Source organism: Opisthocomus hoazin, chromosome 10, assembly GCF_030867145.1.
Source record: "Opisthocomus hoazin isolate bOpiHoa1 chromosome 10, bOpiHoa1.hap1, whole genome shotgun sequence".
NCBI lineage: Eukaryota > Metazoa > Chordata > Aves > Opisthocomiformes > Opisthocomidae > Opisthocomus > Opisthocomus hoazin.
In genome coordinates this window covers 10,154,647-10,166,665 of record NC_134423.1, presented here as the reverse complement: position 1 = coordinate 10,166,665, position 12,019 = coordinate 10,154,647, and the positions used below count along the sequence as shown (strand labels likewise).

The 12,019-nt window shown below is 42.3% G+C and overlaps 1 protein-coding gene across 1 annotated transcript in view; it reads right to left on the bottom strand.

Moving 5' to 3' along the window:
• The window catches only part of USP3 (ubiquitin specific peptidase 3), an 84,502-nt gene extending 83,819 nt beyond the window's left edge, over nucleotides 1–683 (bottom strand). Inside the window, exon 1 of the mRNA XM_075431840.1 lies at nucleotides 632–683. The gene's annotated coding sequence lies outside the window, so the exon portion shown is untranslated. The remainder of the gene's footprint in view (nucleotides 1–631) is intronic.
• Between the last annotated feature and the right edge of the window lie 11,336 nt (nucleotides 684–12,019).

The window sequence follows — 12,019 nt, the reverse complement described above, 5'->3', positions numbered from 1 at the left end:
CTCATAAACTAGATACTCTTGAGTGTCATTATGCATTTTTGAAAGTGAGAAGCATAAAATAACTGTTTCCACTGAACACAGTGTGAAATGTCATTGCCTTCAGGAAGAATAGGGTTTAGCCAGCCTAGCCCCAGACATACACAGAATTCCTCTTGAATTGGACGTCTGAAGTGAGGGTCTGAAATGCTTGTACTTCAGTATACAGGCAGGAAGTGACTGAGCACAGGCTTATACCTAAAATAACTTCAGGTCTTAATGCTGCTGAACACTACTGTGAAATTCCAACCTGAACTTTACACTTTGGTCCATTTCACATTCGGTAGCACCACCACCACTGTTACTGTATGTGTTTCCTCCTTTAACGATGGCAGATGCATACTGACGTTTTAGATTCCTCCCCTTCCACCCCCAAGAAAACTGTTTGATGTCAAAAGCGAGCTTTTGAGTGAAAGGAGAAATAACTTATTAATACCTACTGTACATGAAATTTAGGAGCATAATCTTACAATTAAGTACATTGCATTTTCCAGCATTTTTATCTGACATAAACAAGTGCATAAAGATCATCTTGTTGAAATGTTTGAAATTACTTAACAAGCAGCCTTTGTGTGGTATGGGGAACATTACTTACTCTTTGAATACAGGTGTATAAAGACAAGAATAGATAATTTCTATGATGTTTCTTCCGTTTCTCTTACTTCTTCTAGATGAATAACATTTTAATTAGCATTTTAAGCTTCACATCAGCTGATTAGAAACATTGATCAATCACTCTCTTTTGCATGCAACATCCTTGGCATCTGTAAAAAGAAGCATAAAAACCTCAGGCAAGTACTATACGCTTACTGCGAGGAAAAGTCTCACATTACCAGTAAAGAAAACATATTACACATTAAGCAGAAAACGTCTCCTTCAGAGCTATTTCTTAAGCAAAAGAACAAACTGAAGAGGGATTCACACAACTCCCACTTGTAACACTCTCTAATGGCATGGAGGTCTCCTACGAAATCCCTGCTGCCTTTGAAAACACAAGCACATGGGAATTTCTCTTTTCCCTTAATATTGTATTACTAGTTTGCACTGCCAGTGGTCCCCAAGCTGAAAGAATCTAAACCCATATGTTTTCTGAGCTACTTGTCACTATCATTTAATAAACCTAGTGAAATATCACATTTTTTTAATACTTTCCAGGACATTTCTTTTGTCATTCTTACATGCATGACATTTCAGATGTCTGGAAAAATCAAGCACGATCAGAAAGACAGATGTAGTTAACACGCTATCACAATAAATTAAATCAAGTTACAAAAATCACAATTCATTCCTTTTTAAATGAAATGACCCATTTTTGAGGCTCCAGTAGCAGAAATGAAGCCTAAATAACTTAAGCTAGAAGAGAAGCAAGAGAGCTAGATGCCATGAGGGGTGCAGAGCTCTCCTTCCATTTCCTTCTGATACAAGGAAACCTGTTCCTTTGTGTTACAATGCACCTACAGCACGACTATGTCATCTCAAGCCCAACATCATGAGTATTCACTTCCTGTAAGCAAATATGAATATCCTCACTGAGGTGCTTCACTGACTGCCTTACTTCCTGGCATAGCCAAGCATCTCTCCTCCCAGCAACAGCTTACCAAAACAGCAGCTACCAGGTTTCCTTTTTTTTCTTCAGAAAGGAGAACTTACTTCAGGACATCCTATCATAGTTTGTACAACAAAGTTTGAAGGCATCTTGGCACAAGTTTGTCTGAACAGGTTGACCAGTCACAAGACTATTCTGCTAAAAGGTGTGTGGAGTGGGATCATGACAAATGTCTTCTTTTTACACTCTCTCCACTGTGAATAGTGTAGGGATACAACACATCTTGCACAACTAACTGCATTTCAAAATTTGCTCAGGAAGCACTGAGTGACAAAAAGTTCTGCATGTATCATATCTAATGTACAAAAGCAAACCTCAAAGGATACTTATAATATAACTAACACCTAAAAGTTGATGCCCCCCTAAAGCAAATTTTAACTGCTGTAAAAGCATGTTGAATATAGAAACTTACAAAAAAAAAAAAAAGCTTCTTATTTCAGCTAAAATAGTGGAACAAAATGGAGTTGTTTTGCTATTACAAAGGTTACTGTGTTGAACTGTTATTTTCATGAATTCTGTAGTAGGATCAATACATTAATTTTCATCTAAGTTTAAGACCTAGTCCTCAACTTTAAATGTTACCCATAGGTAAACATATAAATTTAATATTGAATCATTTGTCTTCTTATTGCAGAAAGCTACAACTGCACTATTAAGTTCTCAGCTGTGTGGTATCCACAAGGAGGTCTGAACTGTGCATTTCAAACAGCTGCCTGACAAAAGCCAAGTTATGAATTAAGCAGATACCGGAATTTTTCCTCCCCCTAAATTCAAGCAGGCATCACTCACTGTGATATAGAGGTTATTAGACGCTACCTGGGATGCCAGTGAGCTAAAAGGCAGTCCCTGCCCCTGCATGACAAGAAGCGCTTCAGAGTTTGAAGGGAGCCACCTGCAGTGAAGTAAGTCTGAGTCTCCACAGGGATCAGGGTAATACAGGACAGCACTATGCTGCCTTCATCGTGAGGATGCAGGACAGTCTGCAAAAATAAAAATACAGATAGTTCAACCAAGTAGCAGGAATGTAAGTAGCATCCAGTGCTCTTCACATAAGAAGAGGTGGCTGGCGCCAAACAGGTGGGGAGGTGAAATGAAAAGGTGTCATTTTAAAGCAATTTGAGCTTTTCAAAAGCCCAGAGTCCTGCAATACACAGTGTGTTAGCTGCAGCTGTCTGTCCCAGAGTTTCACCCGTTTCAGTGCACAGGATCCGCAGACCCAGTAACCCCAAACTGAAGGAACGCAGCAAACCACAACGATACAGGGGAAAATTCATTATATCCCAGTCCCACAGCTGGGTAGCTGGATACCCAGAATTTGACATGTGCTGGATGGAATATTCGTTTCAACACTAAAAACAAATCATCAGATTTTACCTCTGTTCATTTCATAGTGGCCTGATAACTTGCCCCACTTCCCACTTCTCCTACTGTCAAGACCTTGAAGAAATGAAACTGATGGGTGAACTCATGATAGCAAATACATATAGCAAATAGTTATTCTTATGCACTGAGTGTATTTTGAAAAATCAGCTTATGACTTAATTGTGATGTGGGGTTTTTTAACCACAAATAGAGCCTGGGACATACAAATTCAAAAAGACACTGTGAGGTTTCTATTATTACCTTGTAAGGAATATTGAAATCTTATTAGCACTTCCACTTTATTTTATTTTCCTTGTTTTTCCTTCTACTTAAAAAAAGACAAACATTTTTCTTCATCACTGGAAAATGTAAACTGGAGCTTAACCTACCCCACAGACCTCTTTAAAAGAAGGCAGTATTTCCATGTTCTACATTTACAAAAATGCCAGATAACAAGGAACATTACAGAAAAGTAAATCTGACACCTTGTTTCAGTTTTGGCTGCCTGCTCAACAACTAAATGTTTACAGACAAGGCTTCAAATCCCCTGCACTTTAAGTAAGCCAAACAAAAGCAAACAGCAGACTTTGTAACACACACACACACAAAATTTCCCACCATGTTCATCTTTCCGAGTCAATGAAAAAACACCAGTGACCGCTGGATGGCCTTACACGGCTGTACAACACTGGGAGTGGACACGTCCAACTGCCAAGAGCCGTGCAGGCTGGCACGACCCAGCATCCAGCACCAGGACATGCCCAAGTCTCCCGTTTCTTTAACACGAACGGTTGGTACATGCTTGGCTCTTCACCAACTAAGAGAGAACAAAGAGATGGTACCTCAGAAGCCTCGGGGAACCAAGCAGCTCACGCAATCAGTTAAATGTTTCAGTGGTACCAGTTTTAGATCATTTGATTACATCAAATGCCTTTCCTCACCATCCCAGAGGCTCCGTCCATGTTCTAATCTAGTACCGTAACTCACTTTCTGCACAGCTTTAGACAACTTATGTATTCACTACTTTTTCCTGAAACATCTGGAGTTGTTCTGTAACTAACCTCACTCACTGCACACTGTCCACTCATTAAAAGACTTTCTACCACAATATGGCAGTCACAGTTTTACATCATTCCTCACCAAGAAAAGACTGCTGGCCAGCAAATCAACACCTGGTATTAGGATCATCCAAAATAAGTAATGTTATTAACAGAAAGGCATTTTTAAGTTCTACTTTGCCATTCTCTCAGTTTGAGCTATTACAAAAAAGTGACAAAGCCATTCTGCAAAAATGCTTTTGCAAACCTTCCTATTTCTGACCAGCTAAACAGAAACGTAAGTGGTTAAACTTGGAAACAATATCCATTGCTTGCACCCAACTCTTAATCAGCACACGAGCTGTGACAATACACCAAACTACCACATAGCTTTTTGATGTGAAATTATGGAACCCAGACAACTTCTGATCTGTTACACGAAGCTGCACAAAGTTGTTTCTGTGGTATCCTAGCACTACAGGAAGATACACAAATGAGCCACTGTCAGCTCTCTTCTTGTCAATTCTCAGTAGAGTCAGAGAGAAACATAGATCAGTTGTCTGTGGATGAAAACTGCTATACCTCAACTGAAGTAATCCACATTAGCTGCATTAGATGCTTACCTAGACCTCAGGAAAAAAAAGAAAAAAGACCGTCAAACAATTCTACATTTAAGACATGCGTTTTTATCAAATTAGGTTTCATTCTCAAAGTCAGCAAAATATATGTAAACAAATGTAAAACTAAAAGTTTATGACAATTTAGAAGAACAGAACTTGGAAATTCTGCACATTTTCATTAATGCATTGGTTTTCTTTGAGTAAAATACATATCTTACATAGTCTCAGAAAAAAGCGATAGTTGCAAAAAAGAACTCTAAAGTCCAGTTGTTCTGTTTTCTTTTAAAAACATAATTAACAACTGTTACCAAAAGTAATATGCAAGACAGCGTCTGAATCCAACAAAGTCAAATGGCACCATCTAGTGACTTACAGATGAGAAAACCAAGCCAGGAAAGTTGTCACCACTTCTGTCTCCTCACAACACTACACACTCGAGTTTGGAAACAATAGCAAAACGAAATGTAAAAATAAACATGAATGCTGGAACACTTACTATGCAACAAGGAATTGAAAGTCAAGTGTTATTACTCAAGGATTATTTTTCTACCAAACTAGGTACCTATAGCCTTTAGAATATTAAAATGTTTTTGGAGGCACTCACAATTTAAATGTAATAGTCACATACTACTGACCCACGTATCTTCCCAGGAAAGCCAAACGCTTTTTAAGCAATGAATGGCAACAACAGCTTATTAAGGAGTTTTCTATCAATTGACGATAACACACACAGCTGTCAAAATTTGTGAATAAAAATCAAGTAACTTTGGATGCATCTAACTCTCCACTGACAAAATCCTGTGAGGCAGTGGCCCCTTCTCTCCAATCAGTTACAACACATGCTATTTGCACAGGCACCATGATCCTACGTGTGCACGTCCACTGATTCACATTTCCAGCAGATTGCACAGAACATTTCTAAGCTATTTTTACAGAACTAAACTTTAACTGCTTCTGTACAGATTGCATACATTTTACAAAATCTTCTAGGAATTCATCCACTAGAAAAATATAGACAAAAGCAGAACATTTGCTATTTTTTCCTCTGTGCTTTTCTTAAAGGAATATATTGGAAAAAACCTTAGTTACATTTCTCTCTACAAGAAGTCATATGCCCTCTGGAGAACTACCAAGGAGGGCTTTTCCTTCAGCAACTGCTATACAGAAAAGCGAAAGAGTGAAGGAGGTTGTGCAGTGGAGATTCTATACTCTTCAGATATTTTTACCAATGTTTTCTCTTTTTTGTTCCATGCTTTCTCTATGTATTTAATAAATACAAAGAACAGTTTCTTGTTTTGCTAGAAAAGTCTCTAGCAACTAAAAAAACCCCCATCAAAACCCACCACTCTAAACTTTCAGAGTGTCCCACCCCAAAAAGTGGAACAGGTTGAAATTATAGCATCAGAGCATTCTCTTTTTTTTACACACTGGGAAACTGAAAATACTTTGTGAAGAGGAACACTAGTGATCTGTAGCTCTGCTGGCTTCTCACTTATCCATAGCTCTACAGCAGGGCAAAGAATACTGCCTATTCCTAATCAAAACAAGATAAATAAGGTTAACTGTTTATTGTAATAGGGTCAAAAGGTAAAAAAAACACTCGTCAGGGAAATCACAGACAAGCAAGCTACTGCAAGCGACTACAGGTACGGACCATATTCCAAAAACATAGGGATAAAATCCTTTCTGGTTAGAACAAGCACTGGGCCAAACAACTTCATTTTATCCACTAACTTCAACATAGGCAGCTGGCCCAGATCAAACTATTTCTCTATTTCTGCGAACCACTTCACCACACAGATACTTATTTTAGCTTTAGCAGAGCACAGCAATGTGTATTTGAACAGACCACCCTTCCTCTTTCAAAACTGGTTTCAGTCGAAGCTGAAATGTTTGCCTGCACGAATGGTTTTCAGCTGACACACAGTGAAAACAGGACTCTTGTAACGAGCCTTTTGAGAACACCTGCAGAGCTCACTTTAACTTCACAAAAACCTGTATGATTTTCAAAATTTGATGTTTCAAAAACTGTATTTGCAAATATGTGGGGGTGTTATTTCTAAAAATTAATTATTGCTTGTTTTAACCATCATAGAGACAAACATAATGTAAGTCCACAGACTCCCATTTGAAATGATGACTTTTCCAGTCTCAGCTACGGTGATGGGACTAAAACAGCAAATGCTTCTGGTCATAAAAAGCAGTAAAATAAGGAAAAAGACATGTTAGAGTATCTTCTGAGTCTAAAATTTTGTATGAATACCCTGAACCCAAACAGTTCAAAGAGAATATGCCTTTTTAGGACTAGCTGTTACTATATTTTGTCTTTAAATTGGTTGCAACTCAACTTCTGATAGGGCAATGTTCACCCACTGAATTAGTTACACAATTAAAAAGAGATACATTAAGGTACTCCCTAATATTAAAAGAAAAAAAGATTATTTCTACTACCCAAAGCCTAATAATAAGGGACTTCACTAACATTTAAATTTTAGGACCCTGCACGTCTTGAAATAAAAGTAGCAGAAAACATCATAGGAACACTTGCTTGTGCTCTAAACCTCACTTCTGATGTAGGTGAACCTCTGCAGCGGAGGCTGAGCTCTGCTTTTGGAAACCACTGATCTAGATCAAGGATGACAGACTTGACTTTCAAGAGGCACTTAAGTATCTGACATCTCCTTTAAAAACAGAAGCAGCATGAACCTTTAGATCTTGAATTTGTGAAATTAGTGAGCGTGGTAGTATCTTTTCAGGGTATGGGGGGTCTTTGGTGACCAACCGAGAATGAGAAGCACAGAGCAGTTTTATTAATAGATCATATCACTCGAAATATTCTAACTATGGTAAACGCACAATGATGGTCAACATACAGAGGTGTCGACCACCTCAGACACCTCTACAGCTGAATCTTTGATTATTAATGTGGCCTAATAATCAGCATAGCCATCATAACACTGTCGTCATCTTAGTCACACAGGAAACTCTTAGGGCACTCTGGCTGACTTTGTACTTCTTTGCATGCTACAGGCACAACCATGTCTGCACACAAGACGCACACGTGTCTCCAAAAAGCTGCCAAAAGTCCAGTGGAATCAGGTATCTAACTCATTGGCATGGAGAAATATACGCTCATCAAAATCAGCACCGATCACCTTTTGCCCAGAGCAAGAAGATTTTGGAAAGATTTTTGGAACACACATCAAAGTTTTCACTTGTTACTCAGAAAATAAAAATACATCTTTTTCTCTTGGTTTAACGTTGAAAATCAGTCTCTTGAAACATAACTGGCAAACCAACCCCATTATCGTTTTGCACATATTACCTGAATTATAAGAAGCTACTCATAAAGGACGTTCACTGTTTGAGTTATTAAAGATTACACTTCTGTCATAAAATGGTAATTAGAGGGCAAGGTAGGTATCACAGAACACTATGCATGCAATTCCAGGTCAGTGAAGTAAGCTGTTGCTTTTGGTCTCCACCACAGTCACTCCTGTTACGTTTTCTACAGCAGTCACAAGACAACACACCACAGCATCAAAGGCTACCGTGTGACCCTGTAACTCACGTCTCAGAAAAATTACCTGACTCTATTAATTTTGCGTTCTCATTTAGAAGGAATTTAAATAAAGGGAAAAAATAATTTTAAAGATCAAGTTACATTTTTCATTCTATATCCTCAAGCAAAATGCAGTTCGGAAAGTTTATTATCGTTTAGTCACTTTGATCTTTACAGGAAGAGCTACAGTGTCGTAAGATGAAGAAAACTGGTAGGCAGTAATAACAATAGCTCATGAAAACTTGAACTCCTGAGTTGAAAGGGAGTTTGTTCTAACCAATACTAACTTTTAATGAAGAACTGTGATAAATGAAATATAAACTACTTTGTTTTAAATGCTCTTCTTTTCCAAGAGCTGGCCTTTAATATGGAAGAAAGTTCAAGAGTTAATAAACAGGGTTGACACGGTTAGCTGTGTTTTATCTCCAATTTGTGTCATATACTCAAATTTGAAAACTGAAGTTCCTAAGTTTATTATTTGCTTTAAGGCTGCAATAATTTTACTTTTATTATTAAACCTGACTCTTGAGAAGGTATGTTGCCACAAGAGAACTGCCGATACTGAATACTGTTAGCTATTTGTCCAATATGCTTCCACAGGAATCTCCAGTGAATGGGAAATATCATATGACTTACTTCAAAAGTCTGTCGTAGGTAAATTGGAATTGTTCCCAGAGCAGAAAAGAAAACATCACTGCAAGATGTGCACTTTTTTCCATACTGACACTTTAAAGCTACCACCAGTTTTCACAGCACCGAACCACCGACGGGAAGAAAGCAGCAGGAAGACCAGCCAGACGAAAGCCCTTGAATCAGAGGGGAGGAAAAACCCCAGAGAGCTGTTATTCATATTGCATTTTCCATTTTCCGTGGGGCAAATAAATTGGTTAGAGAGTTGCAGAGTGAATACCACAAAAGAAATACATTCTAAAGAAGAGCGCATTTCCCATGAGGAGAAACTGGTTTTTATGAAAAATAAACCAGCAATTTCATCTCTGATGTGGACACGGTGGTTTAAAAAGCGCTACATAACTCCAGCTATTTATGCAAACTACCGACAGGAAAGGACTAGCCTGACTACGCTGTGTGAGAAAACACAGAAAAACAAGACCAGCTTCTAGAAACACTCCTGGCGAGGCCTGTATCCTGCCAGGCACTGAAAACGAAACAACACTGGCTTGAGACGAATTAAAAAACGTCTGTGAAAACGGGGGGGGGTGGGGTGTGGGGGGGGGTGGTGTGACTGCCCCAACGCGGGAGCTGGAGCGGGCCCAAGCAGGCGAGTGCGGGGCAGCGCGCCGCGGGGCTCGCGGCCAGGCCCGCCGCGGGTGGGTCACGCCAGCCCGCCGGGGCCGCTGGAGCAAGATGGAGCCGGGGCTGGGGACATCCGCGGCCCACGCCCGCAGCTGCCGAGCATCCCTGAGGGGAGCCCGGGCGAAGGTCTCCGCCCGCCCCCCTCAGGAAACCTCTGAGGAGAGACCGGGGCGGGGGCGAGCTGCCGCTCGCGGAGAAGCGCCCTACCCTCGAGGAGGGCCCGGCTGGGCTGCCGGCGAGGCTGAGCGGACCGGGCTCACGTCCCGGTGCCGCCCTCAGCGCCGGACGCCCCCGCTGCCCCTGAGGGCGCCCCCTGCCGCCGCGCCCACAAGGCGAGCGAGGCGCGAGGCGCCCGCCGGATCCCGGCCCCGCCAGCACGCAACGGGCACCACCGGCGCTTGGGCCAGCGAAGCAGGGCCGCCGGGGCTGCGGCGCGCTCTCCCCTCCGCCCGCTACTCCCCCCATCCCCGCAGCCTCCCCCGAGCGCGCCGCGGGGATGCCCGCCGGGACCGACGTGAGGCCGCGGGCTGCGAGGCGGGCGGCGGCGCGGCTCCCCTCAGGCGGCGCTGGATGGGAAGAGGCGGCGCGCGGGCGCGGGAAGGGGACGGCTCGGGCCCGCCGCGCGCGGCCTCCTCCCTGCGCGGGAGGCAGAGCGGCCCCGGGGGAACAGCTCGTTAAGGGGACGCGGTCTCACGGCGGGCCCAGGGCCCTACTCGGCCGTCTGCCCAGCACTGTGCTGGCCCACCGCCAGCACGCTGCACTGAGGATGCAGATGGTTGCCTTTCCGCAGTGGTTTATTGGTTCCGAGCCCGGCGGCGAGCGGTACTGGGGCAGGGCAAGGCACACGAGGGAGCGGGAAGCAGTGGTCGGCAGTAGTAGGCGTTGGTCTCACAGACAGGACTTGCTCGGGCTTCTTGGAAACCTCCATCCAGAACACGGACCAGAGCCAGGCAGCTACTGTGGGGCCTGGAAAAAAAGAAAAAGAAGAAAGTAAAGTAACACTAAGGATTTGCAAACAGCCTGGAAAATAAACATTCAATTTCCTTTTTTAAAAAGAAGCATTATTGACATAGTAACTGGCACTTCACTTGTAGTTACTTGGGAAGTGAAGACGGCACTTTTCTTTTGAGATGAGGACATGGCCAGCGGTCCAACAATGCGTGGACATGGATGAAACAGTGCTGAGGGGTGCCAGTGGGGCTGGTGCAGAGCCTGCTGTTCTCTGTCCACGAGGAGCGTGCTCACAGCCGCGTCACCTCTCCACGCCGTCCTGCAAAGGTTACACCAGCCCGGAAAGGTCAGCGGGCACAACGGTAACGCCTCTCCAAGAAACCAAGCCCGCTTTTGGAAGGAGCCCATCGGTCGCAGGGACCACTGCCCAGCCCCGGGCCTGGAGGGCTGAGTGTAGCTGTGGCCGAAGCATGAAGAGTCACAATGCCATCACCTACTCAAGGAATGCATTCAAGGGGTGAAATTCTCACCACCCAGCAAGTGCTTACTGAATCCTTGATCACTCTGAAGTCAGTACAACACATTGAGTGGCTGAGTTTGTTACACACGCTTTCCACAAGTCATTAAATATGTTAATTCCTCAGATGAGGAAAATGCTGGTGTCCTGATCAAAACCTCCAACCTCCTTTCGCAAAGGGAAGGAACAATATGTACTGAGTATGTGCTCAGAGGAATTTCTGTAACCTTTGTTCACAGCAGCAGCTTAGTGCTGATGTGCTCTGCTGAAAACAGTAAAAAACTACAAAACATCGCAGAGCACCAAAATTTCTCTCCAGTATGTTTTGCATTCCATTCCATGCCCTTTCTCTAAACCTCTAGCTGGCAAGAATAACAGTATGCAACAGAAAAGCTTCATTTATGTGTCTCTCAAAGATGAGAATCTTTCTAAAGAAAAATGAGTTTGAAAACTTACATTATATTGATGACTTCAGTGCAGTTCAAGAATTCTAAAGAGCCACTAGTCAACCAAGTTGGAAAAAGAATCATTCAGGAAAAAGGCAATTTACCAGATTATAAAGAAGTTACTTGTCATCCTTGAGTTTCACATTTATTCCTTAGCGTGCCCACTTGGGTGTCTCAACTATTAATCTGCTTTTATCTTGGGTAGACAAAACCATTCTTTCCTCAGGTTCGCTCATTTTTTCACACCAATTGTGAGTTACTGCAATCAGAAGTCAAGAACTATTGCTAATATAGTAGCCAACAAATATTGTTGTCAAATCCTTTGATATTCAATGATGAAGGAAGCAGGACAAACAATATTCACTATATTAATGAATGATATTTGTGCCTCAGGTTACTTAAGAGTCATACCTTTCACATAATGCTGATTTGAAACAGTAACAACAAAAAAAAGAAACTGAACAGCTTAGGTGAGCAGGTAATTCTTAATCAAGTTGGGAGACTGTGTCTCACGTTTGCCTGCTGTAGGTGACCCTGCTTCGGCAGGAGGGTTGGACTAGATGACCCA